Genomic DNA, 16476 nt, shown 5'->3' with positions numbered 1-16476 from the left:
AGCCAATAGAATGCAAGCTCAATCCTGTTGGCTGATTGGATCAGCCAATAAGATTGTACTTCAATTCTATTGGCTGATTGCATCAGCCAATAGGATTTTTTCTACCTTAATTCCAATTGGCTGATAGAATTCTATCAGCCAATCGGAATCTAAGGGACGCCATCCTGGATGATGTCACTTAAAGGTACCTTCATTCAGCTTTAGTCGTCAGATGAAGAGTCGATCTTCAGGGGGCTAGTGTTAGGTATTTTTAAGGGTGTTTTGGGTGGGTTTTATTTTTAGGTTAGGGACTTTGGGCTGCAATAGAGCTAAATGTCTTTTAAGGGCAATGCCCATCCAAATGCCCTTTTTAGGGCAATGGGGAGCTTAGGTTTTTTTAAATAGTATTTTATTTGGGGGGTTGGTTGTGTGGGTGGTGGGTTTTAATGTTGGGGGGGTTGTTTGTATTTTTTTTTACAGGTAAAAGAGCTGATTACTTTGGGGCAATGCCCCGCAAAAGGCCCTTTTAAGGGCTATTGGTAGTTAAGTTTAGGCTAGGGTTTTTTTATTTTGGAGGGGGGCTTTTTTATTTTAATAGGGCTATTAGATTAGGTGTAATTAGTTTAAATATCTGTAATTTGTTTATTATTTTCTGTAATTTAGTGTGGTTTTTTTTTGTACTTTAGCTAATTTAATTTAATTTAGTTAATTGTATTTAATTTAGTTAATTTATTTAATTATAGTGTAGTGTTAGGTGTTATTGTAACGTAGGTTAGGTTTTATTTTACAGGTACTTTTGTATTTTTTTTAGCTAGGTAGTTATTAAATAGTTAATAACTATTTAATAACTATTCTACCTAGCTAAAATAAATACAAACTTGCCTGTAAAATAAAAATAAACCCTAAGATAGCTACAATGTAACTATTAGTTATATTGTAGCTAGCTTAGGGTTTATTTTATAGGTAAGTATTTAGTTTTAAATAGGAATAATTCAGTTAATGATAGTAATATTTTTTTAGATTTATTGTAATTATATTTAAGTTAGGGGGTGCTAGGGTTAGACTTAGGTTTAGGGGTTAATAAATTTAATATAGTGGCGGCAAAGTTGGGGGCAGCAGATTAGGGGTTAATAAATAGTATGTAGGTGTCTGCGATGTTGGGGACAGCAGATTAGAGGTTAATACATATAATGTAGGTGGCGGCGGTGTCCGGATGGGGCAGATTAGGGGTTAACATTTTTATTATAGTGTTTGCGATGTGGGAGTGCCTCGGTTTAGGGGTTAATAGGTAGTTTATGGGTGTTAGTGTACTTTTTAGCACTTTAGTTATGAGTTTTATGTTGTACCATAATACTCAAAACTACTGACTTTTAAATGCGTTAGGACTCCTGGAGGAAGAGGGTGTACCGCTCACTTTTTGGCCTCCCAGGACAGACTCGTAATACCGGCGCTATGGAAGTCACATAGAAAAAAGACTTTACGAAGTTTACGTAAGTCGTTTTGTGGTAATGCCAAAGAAGTGTCCCTAAACCTGCAAGAGTCGTAATACCAGCGGGCGTAAAAAAGCAGCGTTAGGACCTCTTAACACTGCTTTTTTACCTTAACGCTCAACTCGTAATCTAGCCGTTTGTTTGTTAAAGAGGTAGTGCAAATAAACAAATTGCAAAAGGACAGCTGTTTATTCTTGGAGTAGTGTTCACGTTCTTATGTGCACACATTCTGAGGCACCAGCTCCTACTGGGCATAGTTAAGAGTTCACAATATATATGACTTTGTGATTGGTTTGCAGCTGTCATGTGATACAGGGGACAGGAAATGAAAAGAAACTTAGAAGTAAGTAAGTAAGTAAAAAAAATTCTACTGTTTGTTTGAAATTCAAAGTAACTATTATTGCAGTGTCTTTTTATTATGCAAGTCTGATGTATTTAATGGTCTTTTGAGGAGATAGGAAAAGATATCTAAATCTGTGATCCCTTTTGTTTAGTTTGGTACAAATCTTCATCTCATATATAATTCTGCAGCCATTCAAATAGACCAATATGCGAAAGTATATAATATATATCAATTGGTCAAGGGGAAGGGGCGCCGGCAGAGGAGGTAAGAAGACACCTAACAGGCTGCTAAACGGTACTTAGGGGCCGATTTATCAATGTCTGTCCTACATGATACGCTGTCTGCATTTAACATTGCACAAGCAGTTCACCAGAACTGCTTGTGCAATGCTGCCCCCTGCAGATTCGCGGCCAATAGGCCGCTAGCAGGGGTTGTCAATCAGCCCGATGTTATAGGATTGGGCGGATTGCAGACAGCAGCCTCAGAGGCAGTTGGCCAGTTATGAAGCAGCAGTCTTAAAACCACTGCTTCAAAACTGCTGTTTCCATCGAGCCTGAAGGAGCCCGTTCAGAGCTTGATAATTTGGCCCTATAGACTTCTTTTTTTTCCAATAGGAAGCCAGCTACCGTTTGCCTCACTATGTTGCAATGCTTTGGATAAATTTTAGTTTTTCATTACTTTGACTGTCCCTTTAAATTTACATGATGAACAAAGATTAACAAGTGAATATACATATTTATGCTATCTGAAAAAAGATGAGAAGTTTGCTAGTGCTGAGGTATTTGTCTAGCATCTCAGAGTTTTATTGTAAAACCTCTGTATATATGGAATTATCCTTTGCTATTGCAACCGTTTTCATAATATAATGTTTTGTGTATATCATTGCTCGCTATGCAACTTCCATTGCCAACTGACTCATTGTGTGATTTAGCAGAGTAGTTCAATATATTGTGTTTTCTTCTGCAGAAGGGTATTAACCCCTTAGCACCTAATGAGTTAAAAGTTATTTAAAAAAAAGTACACCCAATTTATGAATGTGCAAACTCAGAATTTGTGAAGATTTTATGGTGCAGTGCTGTAGTAAGTACAGACCTGTCCATAACATTTTCATTGTTACCTGCAGAAGGGTTACATTTTGCCATTCACTAAGACATAAATCAGACAAACCTATAACATTAACCTGCCCCTCACCCCACACAGGAGAACATTCAAGCTGTAGAAAATATATCAAGTTATAGAAAGAAAGACAAAGAGACAGTGAATGAGTCATGTTAATTAACAATAAATTAGGGAATAAATAAATAACCTGGTTTACTATATATATCAGTATATGAATGCAGGTATCGGCAACAAGCTCAATCAATCCTACCCTAGAAGAGAAACGAGACAAGGCACCAGGACCAATTTTAAAGGGAGATAGAGTCCCAGCAACTCACTCTTTACGTCCAACATAGGGAGGCCCTAACAGCTCTTCATCTAGTCCTACAGGAGTGTGTGTCATGTGCTATATCTAACCTATACCACCAAAAACATCACTCAGTCCAACTGCCACTCTACAGCTGGCACATCTCATCTCTATAATAACAGACCTGACCCTCTGCAACCTAGAGCCAACTTGATACTAAGCAGAAAGAGAGGTCTTGCAGCTACCATAACATTAGAAATGCCTGACACGTAACATAGGACATTCTTAAAGTTATCAGTAAAGAAAGACAATCTTTGTTCAGATAGATTAACCCCATTTGCACAATATAGGGCCACATTGTCAGCTCTAACAGTGATAAGTGTATCTAGTCTACTCTAAGCAAAGACTGTCCTGAACAATTTCCAGTTTACTTTTTTTTTCAGTTCCTATAACCTTATGCAAAGAAAGTAGATGTCAATACTGGTGGGATATTTAGTCGGACCACACAATGTATACCATTTAAGTCTCATAGAAAGCCAATGAAGATAAAGTCTCATCATGGGTATTAGGGTTCCAAGTTGCCGGTCACCAAAATAATTTCCGCTCTGGACAAACACATATATGCTAAGCATTTGTTGACAAAGGAATCAATGTTTTCTTATTTAAGGCCCATGTGAACAAGCCTCCAGATTAAATGAAAGTAATTATAAACCCCACAAGACAGGCCTTTAAAATCTGTGGACATGATGTTCTATCCAGGTAACAGAACAACCACCACTTAATTACCCAGGTTCAGGGGCAATGGAGCCTTTGTTAGGAGTAGCTCGATGTCTTGTGAAAATTCCACTAATAGCTCCTGCTTAGTAGAACATTGCTGTCCTGAGCATGAACCTCTACAAAACATACAGATGTAGTATAATAAACATACTACACCTACTGTCACATTTGCTTTTGAATTTGTAATACTTTTTACCACTTTATTATAGTATAAATTTCACACCAATAAAGTAATAAAATAATATATACAATCCATTATGGCACAACAATTTACTGCAAAATTTTGGCCAATCATCGCTTTAATTATTCATATGCAGTGGTATTAAAATGTCACTGGGGTCCGTAAACATAAAAAATAAAGATCTAAAAAAAAGCTTCCCCCATTAATCTATAAACTCTACTTACAACCTGAATAATCTCATCATGAAGATAGAAAGATATTTAGTACTAATAACAAACCGGATTCCAATCAGTCCTTTTTTTCCTAAACTGATAATTGTACTTTCAACTCAAAAACTCCCTCCCCAACAGATGTAATCCAGTAACCTGTTGCTGTTAGCCAGAAAATAATGAAGATAGACTGATCCAACTGCACTGAGTCATGACAACCATAAGGAAAATCTCTGAACAAAAGCATTGACTTTTGTAACTATTATGGTATAGTGGTATCACACCTCTCATAATAATTAGTTGTATATTATGAACTCTGGACTGTGGATGATGTGCACAACTATTGGATGTCTATGTTTTAGTAGTTTTGTGACAGAAGAAGTAACAACTATGTACTATAGTGATAGTTACCTCTCTGTCTTTATTTAGCCACTATAATATATCGACAGTACACACCGGTGTAAGCGATTTAGAAAAGGTGGCTTAGGATTAAGAATGGTTAATTGTAAAAATTAAGTAACTCTCACTACCTCTATAAAGGGTTTCACAGAGGAAATATTCTTACGAAAGTAACACAGTGTTTCTACACTGAAACAGAAATAATGTAACATATGAATCAAACATGGGAGAGATCTTGCTGGTAGCTTAGATCTGTGTGATTAAACATTTCAATTGTGGGAAGTGCTTGGAGTTATAACATGGCATATAGAAGAAACAAGTGTAAAGTACATTTGACCCCAAGTTGGCTCAGATAACTTAACATACGACCTGTTTGGGCTGAGTCGGTCTAAGATGCATCTGCAGTGCTAGATGGAAAGACGCTGACTGGAACGTGCATCGATCCCAGAGCTGTGGAGCAGGAGTGATGCAATCTGGAACTGTGGCTGCAGCTGATGATGTCAGGAGATTCAGCGGTAACTCTGGCAGCTGCCGAGGATAAGGATGTAGCAGATGTAAGCAGAAGGAATCCAGAGCTTTAGGAATACTTGTTTCTGTAAAAACTTGCAGGTACTATGCAAGTAGTTAGGTTGACTGGCACTTAGATTTGGCTAGAGGAAGTTGTACAAGCTACTGCAGCTAAGCATACAATAATCCAGCATGGAACACTGGAAGGAGGAGCCTTAAATAGGCAGAATAGGATCTGCAGTTAAAGTTACAGATAGGTATAATCACAAGTATTGACGAATCCTGGCATAGTCCCCCCCAAAGAACCGCAACGAGGTTCCTAAGGAGAAGGCCTATCAGAATTCCATCTATTGAACAATGAAACCAATCTGGAGGCATCAAGGTTGGTAGCCGGTTCCCATGAATCATCAGCATGGTCATATCCTTTCCAGTGAACTAAGTATTCAAGTATACCTCGGCGCCTGCAGGAGTCCAAAATACTCTGAATCTCATATTGAGTGTCAGATGATAGATATACTGGAAGTGTTACAGGGCTTGAGTTGATAGCGAGACAGGGTTTGATCATGGATACGTGGAAAGTAGGATGTAGTTTTTATGAAGCAGGCAACTGCAGGGTTACAGTTACTGGGTTAACCATTGCTGTTATAGGAAAAGGTCCTATGTATAACTTATTTCGTTTTTTACATGGTGTTTGTAGTCTCATATTCTTAGTTGACAACCAGACCAATAGTCCTATGTGATAAGAGGGTTGAGGTCTATGTTGGAGGTCATAGTATCTTTTATGTGAAAATTGTGTGTGTCTAATGTTGTTCTGGATAACAGAGAAGTTTTTGGGTGATGTCATTGATGACATCATTAACCTTTGGACATGTTGCTTCAATGGTTGGATAGTAGTTCATGTGTGAATGTAATCCATAGTTGATAAAGAATGGACTTTGATCTGTAGTGGAGTTTTTTTTGTTATTGTAGGCAAACTCGGCTAATGGTAGGTAGGTAGTCCAGTTATCTTATTGATGTGAGCAGTAACAACATAGGAACTGCTCAATCCTTAGATTTGTTCTCTCGGTTTGACCGTTGGTCTGGGGGTGGTAGGATGTGCTCAATTTCTGTGTAACATGTAATGTTTGCATAACTGTCTCCAAAATTTAGAAGTAAACTGCGATCCCCTATCACTGAGAACTGAAGTAAGTAAACCATGTAGGCGTACAATTTCTCTGATGAAAATCTCTGCTGTCTGTTGAGCAGTTGGTATTGTCAAGATAGGCACAAAATGTGCCATTTTAGAAAACATATCAACAACAACAAATATGGTTGTAAACAAAGAGGATCTTGGGAGGTCTACTATAAAATCCATTGAGACAACTGTCCAAGGGGCTTTTGGAACTGGGTAAGGCTGTAGTAGGCCTACAGGTAGTTGATGAGAGGGTTTAGAAGTGGAACATACCGAACAATGGGCCCCATATCTCTTGACATAGGAAGACATTGAAGGCCACCAATAGAATCGATGCAGCAGATATTATGTCTTCTGAAATCTCAAATGTCCCCCAAGAGGAGAGTTATGAGTGGAGCATGTTATATCAGTTCTCAAGTTTTCAGGGATGTAAAGTCTTGTGTTATGGTACAACAAATCATCTTACAACTGTTGAAGTAAGTGTGAAGGTTTAGTAAGGTCTTTATCTTGATAATTTTTAAACTCCTTGATGGATTGGGTAAGAATGCCCAAAGAATGTTCCTTAGAAATGACTGTCGTGGGAATGTTATGTAATGATGGTTTTAAGTCTTTTCTTGATAGAGCATCAACTTTCCCAATCCTTTTCCCGGGACGGTATGTGATTACAAAATCAAAACGTGAGAAGTAGAGACTCCAACGTAGTTGCCGTGTTGATAAAGCTCTGTTCATTTGTAGGTATTGGAGATTCTTATGATCTGTTAACACTATGATAGGATGACTTGTACCCTCCAGAAGGTGTCACCATTGTTCAAAAGAGCTTTTAATGGCCAGAAGCTCCTTTTCCCCTACAGGGTAGTTTCTCTCAGCTTGTGTCATGACCCTTGAGTAAAAAGAGACTGGGTGCATGATATCTTTCACTGATCGCTTCTGTGAGAGAACTGCGCCTATAGCAAAATCTGAGGCGTCTACCTCCAAAATGAACTGTAGATCTGAATCTGGAAACCATAATACTGGTGCTGTGGTAAAACTAGTTTTGAGTTGTCTGAATACCAATTTTGTGTTTGGAGTCCAATGAAATGGTTTGTCGTGTTTGGTGAGATCAGTCAAAGGTTTAGCTATAGCTGCAAAGTTATCTATAAATTTGAGGTAGAAATTTGCAAAACCCAAAAGCCTATGGACTTCCTTACAGGACTTCGGAATAAGCCAGTTTTTAACTGCAAGAATCTTTTTATCTTAATCTTATTTTAATACCATTCTCTGATATATGGTAACCCAAAAATGAAACCTCTTTAGCGTTGAATGTGCATATTTCTAATTTGGCGTATAGTCTATGATTTCGTAACCTGGTTAATACAGTCCTAACGTAAGCAATGTGTTGTTCCTGTGAGTTGGAAAAAAATCAAAATATCATCTAGATATACAACTATGAATACATCTAGAATATCCCCGAATATATCATTGATAAAGCATTGGAATGTCGCCAAGGCATTACATAGACCGAAAGGCATAACAGTATATTCAAATAACTTGTATTGAGTACGGAAAGCTGTCAACCATTCGTCCCCGGCTCTAATTCTCACGAGGTTATAGGCACCCCTGTGGTCCAATTTAGTGAAGACCACTGCACCACGTAACCTGTCAATTAATTCGGAAATTCTTTACTTCATGTTCATTAGAAGAGCAATACATACAGAGATTTTGTATACGTCTCCTATTTTTTTCCTGAGAAGTAAGCGGACCTCTGATGAATCCAATTTCCATTGGAGTCTCTGGTTCTTTAGGTACAGTAGTAGGTGTAGCATATTTCCTATAGGATGAGGTTGTTCCAGCTCTCTCCATGCGGCGTTCTCTGAGTCGTCTATCGATTGTAGTTGATAAGGCAAATAAATCTTCTAGACTATCTGGAATACCTGTACGTGAGAGTTAGTCCTTGATGTCATCCGACAATCCAAGTCTAAACTGGTTCTTTAGAGAGACCTCATTCCATTCAGACTCTTTAACGTGCATCTTGAACTGTGCAATATAATATTCTACTGCATGTCTTCCTTGCCTTAGAGAATGCAAGGAAATTTCTGCAGTATTTTGTTTGAAAGGATCATCATGGATAGCCGACATTGCCTTTAAGAAATTATTTAGGGAATTCAATATAGGATCTTGGGTATTATAATATGAATCCACAAGCCCGTGGTTCACCTCTTAAGTGCGAGATTATAGTTAATACCTTTAACCTATCGGTCGTATAGGTCTTAGGCTTCTACTCGAATAGCAACAAACATGAATTTTTAAATTCTTTAAACATTGATCTGTTTCCTGTGAATTTGTCAGGCAAGGATACCTGTGGTTCAGGGTGGGTGTCTGTTTGAGTGGTTCTTGTTGCATATATGTCTCTGACACAATCTTTTACTGTTTGATGGTCAGTTTGCAAGTCCCTGATTGTCTGTGTTAAAGCATCAACCCGTTGCATCAAAACAATAACTTGGTTAACCACTTCTTGTAGATCCATAATGTTATTATATATATATATATATATATATATATATATATATATATATATATATATATTATATATATATATATATATATATATATATATGTAGGGCTGGATTATTATATCACACCTCTAATAATAATTAGTTGTATATTATGAACTCTGGAATGTGGATGATGTGCACAACTATTGGATGTCTATGTTTTAGTAGTTTTGTGACAGAAGAAGTAACAACTATGTACTATAGTGATAGTTACCTCTCTGTCTTTACGAAAGTAACACAGTCACCTAGATTGCGAGTTTTGTCAGTAATGCTGTGCGGTGCTAATGAGCAGTTTTCCCTCACTGACAACGCTGGTATTACGGGTTTTTACAAATCCGGCGTTAGCGGCAAAAAAGTGAGCGAAGAGCAAAATTTAGATCCACATCTCACCTCAATACCAGCGCTGCTTACGGTAGCGGTGAGCTGGCAAAACGTGCTTGTGCACAATTTCCCCATAGGGATCAATGGGGGAGAGCCGACTGAAAAAAAAACCTAACACCTGCAAAAAAGCAGCGTAAAGCTCCTAACGCAGCCCCATTGATTCCTATGGGGAAATACATTTTATGTCTACACCTAACACCCTAACATGTACCCCGAGTCTAAACACCCCTAATCTTACACTTATTAACCCCTAATCTGCCGCCCCCAACATCGCTGACACCTACATTATATTTATTAACCCCTAATCTGCCGCCCCCAATATTGCCGCAACCTACCTACACTTATTAACCCCTAATCTGCCGCCCCCAACATCGCTGACACCTACATTATATTTATTAACCCCTAATCTGCCACCCCCAATGTCGCCGCAACCTACCTACACTTATTAACCCCTAATCTGCCACCCCAATTTTCGCCGCCACTATATTAAAGTTATTAACCCCTAAATCTAAGTCTAACCCTAACACCCCCTAACTTAAATATAATTTAAATAAATCTAAATAAAATAACTATCATTAACTAAATTATTCCTATTTAAAACTAAATACTTACCTATAAAATAAACCCTAAGCTAGCTACAATATAACTAATAGTTACATTGTAGCTATCTTAGGGTTTATTTTTATTTTACAGGCAAGTTTGTATTTATTTTAACTAGGTACAATAGTTATTAAATAGTTATTAACTATTTAATAGCTACCTAGTTAAAATAAATTCAAATTTACCTGTAAAATAAATCCTAACCTAAGTTACAATTACACCTAACACTACACTATTATTAAATGAATTCCCTAAACTAAATACAATTAAATACAATTAAATACAATTATCTAACGTACGAAGAAAAAAAAACACTAAATTGCAGAAAATAACAAAATATTTACAAGTTTTTTTAAACTAATTACACCTAATCTAATCCCCCTAATAAAATAAAAAAGCCCCCCAAAATAATAAATAGCCCTACCCTATACTAAATTACAAATAGCCCTTAAAAGGGCCTTTTGCGGGCCATTGCCCAAAAGTAATCAGCTCTTTTACCTGTATAAAAAAAGTACAATACCCCCCAACATTAAAACCCCCCACACCCAACCCTACTCTAAAACCCACCCAATACCCCCTTAATAAAACCTAACACTAACCCCTTAAAGATCACCCTACCTTGAGAAGTCTTCACCCAGCCGGGCCGAAGTCATCAACAAAGCCGGGAGAAGTGGTCCTCCAGACGGGCAGAAGTCTTCATCCAGGCGGCATCTTCTATCTTCATCCATCCGACGCGGAGCGGCTCCATCTTCAAGACATCCGACACAGAGCATCCTCTTCAAACGAAGTCCAACTGAAGATTAAGGTTCCTTTAAATAACGTCATCCAAGATGGTGTCCCTTGAATTCTGATTGGCTGATAGAATTCTATCAGCCTATCGGAATTAAGGTAGAAAAAATCCTATTGGCTGATGCAATCAGCCAATAGGATTGAGCTTGCATTCTGTTGACTGATCCAATCAGCCAATAGAATGCCATCCTATTGGCTGATTGGATCAGCCAATTGGATTGAACTTCAATCCTATTGGCTGATTGGATCAGCCAATAGGATTTATTCTACCTTAATTCCGATTGGCTGGTAGAATTCTATCAGAATTCTATCAGAATTCACAAAGACCGCTGCTCCAGAACCTGTCCACCTGCTCTGAGCAGGCGAACAGACATTGTCGAGTACGATCAGGTTGATTGACACCCCCTACGGGCGGCCTATTGACCGCAAGTCTACAGGGGGTGGCGTTGCACCAGCAGCTCTTGTGAGCTGCTGGTGCAATGCTGAATACGGCGAGCGTATTGATCGCCATATTCAGCGAGGTCTGTCGGACCTGATCCACACTATCGGATCAGGTCCGACAGACCTTGATAACTTAGGGCCTATTAGTGGAAACCTACACTTGGTAGTAATGGATTGCCAATATGCCGTGGCTTTATAGTTATCAATCTTTACATGGTTATATGGTTGAGATATATTGATGACATTCACCAGGTACAATCAAATCTTTACCAATAAGCAAATTTTTGTGACTAAAAATGAATTGTTCAGAAGATGTAATAAACATAGTACAGGATGTAATAAACATAGTAAAAAAAAAACACACTGGCACATCTTACAATTAGATTTAATTCTAAAGGAATTAATAGGAACTAAGGAAGAAATAAATTATAGAAGAACCAAAAATCTGAAAGACTAACTAAGTCCAAGCCACTTTGTTAGAAAGAAAAAAACAATGAACATTAGAAAAGCACATCTACATTGCTGTGGTATACAAAAAGTGAGTTTGGGTATAAGAGGGGTTGACGGAAAAAATGCTGCTTAAAAAAAAAGCAGATGGATATACCTATTACAATTGATTCAACCTAATGATTTAAATGAACATAATTACTTTCCATACATATAAATTTATACTTCTATTCCCAGTTCTAAACATTCTGATACTACATTGGAGAATATGTAATGCAAGTTAAATGCTTAAATAACTGCATATCATGCATATATATTCGTAAGTTATGTGCTTACTGAAGAAATAAGATGAGATGATACCCATATACATATATAAAAGGTCAATATAATTTAAAATGATACAGTATAAATGTTCACAAATAGTGGAAATAAAAAAATGACAATCCTAGCATTACACCAAGGACACATTATACATATATGTAAGAGTAAAACAAGATGTTAATAAAAAGTGAACAAATATCATTACAACTTAGCATTACACCAAGTATATATTATATTAATTCAAAACCTAGTATCACACCAAGTACATATTTTATAGAGACTTCATATGTATATATGTAAGAATAATATGAGATGCTAACATATATGTCAATAAATAGTAGATAAATACAATTACAACCTAGTATTAGATACGTATATATTATATGTGCTGTAACTCTTTACATTCATAATGAATATCAGAACAAAAATACAGGGATTAAAGAGACAGTAAACACCAGAATTGTTGTTTTAAAAGATAATACCTTAATTACCCATTCCCCAGTTTTGCATAACCAACACAGTTATATTAATATATGTTTTACCTCTGTAATTACCTTGTATCTAAGCCTCTGCAGACTGCCCCCTTATTTCAGTTCTTTTGACAGACTTGCATTTTAGCTAATCAGTGGTCACTCCTCAGTAAATTCACGTGCATGAGCTTAATGTTATCTATATGAAACCCATGAACTAATGCCGTCTAGTGCTGAAAAACTGTCAAAATGCATTTAGATTAGAGGCAGCCTTCAAGTTCTAAGAAATTAGCATATTAACCTCCTAGGTTTAGCTTTCAACTAAGAATACCAAACGAACAAAGAAAAATTGGTGATCAAAATTGGAAAGTTGTTTAAAATGACATGCCCTATTTAAATCATTAAAGTTTTTTTTTTTGGACTTAAAGGGAATTACTGGGCAAAATGTAAATGCACATAGATTAATTACTTCTTTAAATAGAAACATATTTGCAATATACATGTATTGGCAAAAAATGCTTCTAGTAAAAGTTATCACTGTTTAAGTGTTAACATTTTTCTCTGCACGTGCACATGGAGCATAGATAGATATTCTTATTGCACCAGCATTTTATATACTGCAGCTGCACAGAGCGCTAGTGGGGTTTGTATTATGTCAGCAATAACGCAATTGAGTCATTACCAGATGATACAAGAACCCTAGGCTCTCAGAGCAAGTGCTGTGTTTAAAATGCTGGTGCACGGTGCATGCTTGAAACAGCTATAGCTTTTACCAGAAGCATTTTTGCTAATGCATGTATATTGCAAAAATGCTGCTATGCAAAACTGAAATGCACCCATGTGGATTCCAATTTTGGCTGGAATATCCCTTTAACTGATCCTTTAATTTCCTTGATAGTCTTTATAGAGTTACTTGGAATGATCCAGTTATATCTGCAACACATTTACAATTTGTTTAATTTTTTTCATTGTCTTTTTGGAAATTGATCACATTTTAATATTTTATACACATACAATGGCAACAAGGTAGTATCTCACAAGGTATTTCGATAATATCGCTATTTAATAAATCCGGTAATTTGAAAAATGAAAAAAAAAAAAAAACTAATTTACATGAAGTACATAAATGTGTTACAGATATAACTAGATCATTCCAAGTAACTCTATAAAGACTATCAAGGGAATAATTCCCTCTGTTTTGTTCTAATATATGAATGTAAAGAGTTACAGCACATATAATATATACGTATCTAATACTAGTTTGTAATTGTATTATCTACTATTTATTGACATATATGTTAGCATCTCAGATTATTCTTCCATATATACATATGCAATCTCTATAAATTATGTACTTGGTGTGATACTAGGTTATGAATAAATATAATGTATACTTGGTGTAATGCTGTTGAATTTGTTGTTTGCTCACTTTTCATTAACATCTGTGCTAATATCTTGCATTACTCAAACATATATGCATGCCTATGTATAATATGTCCTTGGTGTAATGCTAGGATTGTCCCTTTTTTATCCACTACTTGTGAACTTAAATATCATTGGACAATATAATGCTATCTTATATTGACCTTTCATATATGTATTTGGATATCATCTCATCTTATTTCTTCCTTTAGCACTTAACTTACCAATATATGTGCAAAGAAAGTCCGAAATAAATACCTGTTGTAGCGGCGCCGCGGCATCCTTTGAGAAAGCCGTTTCACAGCAAAACATGTCAGGGGAGGGGGTGGAGTTTAATGGGCTATTCAATTTATTTTATCAGCAAGTAAACTCTGGCACAATGTTGCATTATTTATTTCTGGCTAAATGTATGTTACCACCAGATTTATAGCGTAATTGAATCGCTTATTTGTAAATATTGTTATGGTGTGTAACCATAACAGCCATATTTTAAAAATATAATACAGATAGGTGGGTTTTTCTATTACGGTTGAATTTAACCTATTAAGGGTGGAAGGAGATTATATGGTAGTCTACAGCTTATTTGTACTCTTTATATTTTAGTTTATTAGTGTTGCAAGATTTACCAAAGCAGTTCAGCACTGCTCTACGATCAGTTAAAGGGACAGTCTAGTCAAATATAAACTTTCATGATTTTGATAGGGGATGTCATATTTAACAACTTTCCAATGTACTTTTATCATCAATTTTGCTTTGTTCTCTTGGCATTCTTAGTTGAAATCTAAACCTAGAAGGCTCATATGCTAATTTCTTAACCCTTGAAGGACGCGTCTTAACGGAATGCATTTTGCCATTAGGGCATTAGTTCACGTGTGCCATATTAGATAACATTGTGCTCACGCCCTTGGAGTTACCTAGGAGTCAGCACTGATTTGCTAAAATGCAAGTCTGTTATAAGAACTGAAATAAAGGGGCAGTCTGTAGAGGCCTAGATGCAAGGTAATCAAAGGGGTAAGTATATTAATAAAACTATGTTGGTTATGAAAAACTGGGGAATGGGTAATAAAGGGATTATCTATCTTTTTAAACAATAATATTCTGGTGTAGACTGTCACTTTAACCTATATTATTTGCAAAGTAAGATTTTTTATTTTACTAAAAGGCAGTGATTTGATAGGAAGTATTGTCAGGCACTAATTGTATTGAGTAGTTATCTTCAGTAATCTTTGAGATACCATTAACATTATATCCAATGACCATTATTATTATTATTATTATTATCGGTTATTTATAGAGTGCCAACAGATTCTGCAGCACTATAAACGGTATACAAGGTAGCTATTATAGGGATCAAATGGGTAGAGGGCCCTGCCTAGAGTGGCACTGTTGTAGTCAGCTCTTGTGAATGTGATCTGAAAGCAGTTGGGCTCTTAGGCTTACATTCTAAGGGGGTACATGGCGGATAGCAATGAAGGAGAGGAACTGGTATTAGGAAAGGTTAGTGTAGGTTGTATGCATCCTTGAACAGAAGAGTCTTTAGGGAGTGCTTGAAGCTTTCAAAATTAGGGGAGAGTTTTGTGGAGCAAGGCAGAGAGTTCCACAAGATGGGAGCCAGTCTGGAGAAGTCCTGTAAGCAGGAATGTGAGGAGGTAACAAGAGAGAAGGAGAGTAGGAGGTTGTGAGCAGAATGAAGGGGATGGGAGGGAGAGTATCTGGAGACAAGGGGGCCTATTTATTAATGTGCACATCAATATTTATTAATGTGCACATCGATAAATGCAGACAGCATACGCTCCCAGCATTTATCATTGCACCAGCAGTTCTGGTGAACTGCTGGTGCAATGCCGCCCCCTGCAGATTCACGGCCAATCAGCCGCTAGCAGGGGGTGTCAATCAACCCAATCGTATTCGATCGGGTTGATTTCTGTCCATCGCCTCAGAGCAGGCAGACAGGTTATGGAGCAGTGGTCTTTAGACACGGGGCCTCAAGCTCCATATGGAGCTTGGTAAATATGCCCCAAGGTCTGAGATATAGAGGGGATCAGTGCAGTTGAGGGCTTTGTATTTAAGAGTCAGAATTTTGTGTTTAATCCTGGAGGCAAGAGAAAGCCAGTGAAGGGATTGGCAGAGAGGTGCCTGGCAGAGGCATTCATTATGGATTGTAAAGGAGCTAGATGCTAGGGAGACCAGAGAGGATGGAGTTACAGTAGTCAAGGCAAGAAAGGATGAAAGAGTGGATTAAAATCTTAGTTGTGTTTTGTGTAAGGAAATGTCTAATTTTAGAAATGTTTTTAAGGTGGAAGCGGCAGGATTTAGCTAAAGCCTGAATGTGAGGGGTGGAAGTGGCAGGATTTAGCCAAAGCCTGAATGTGAGGAGTGAAAGATCTCAGTCAAGTGTGACCCCAAGACATCGAGCATGTGGGGTAGGGGCAATGATGGAGTTGTTGACAGTTATAGAGAGATGGGGGTGGAGATTTTAGAAGAAGGGGGGAAAATAAAGAGTTCAGTTTTGGAGAGATTTAGCTTAAGGTAGTGAGAGGACATCCATGAAGTGATGTGAGAAAGACAGTTAGTGATACGGGTTAGTAAGGAAGAAGATAGGTCTGGAGCAGA

Source organism: Bombina bombina, chromosome 5, assembly GCF_027579735.1.
Source record: "Bombina bombina isolate aBomBom1 chromosome 5, aBomBom1.pri, whole genome shotgun sequence".
In the NCBI taxonomy this organism is placed as follows: domain Eukaryota; kingdom Metazoa; phylum Chordata; class Amphibia; order Anura; family Bombinatoridae; genus Bombina; species Bombina bombina.
The sequence above is the reverse complement of the archived record's forward strand: the minus strand, read 5'-3'. Positions refer to the sequence as shown.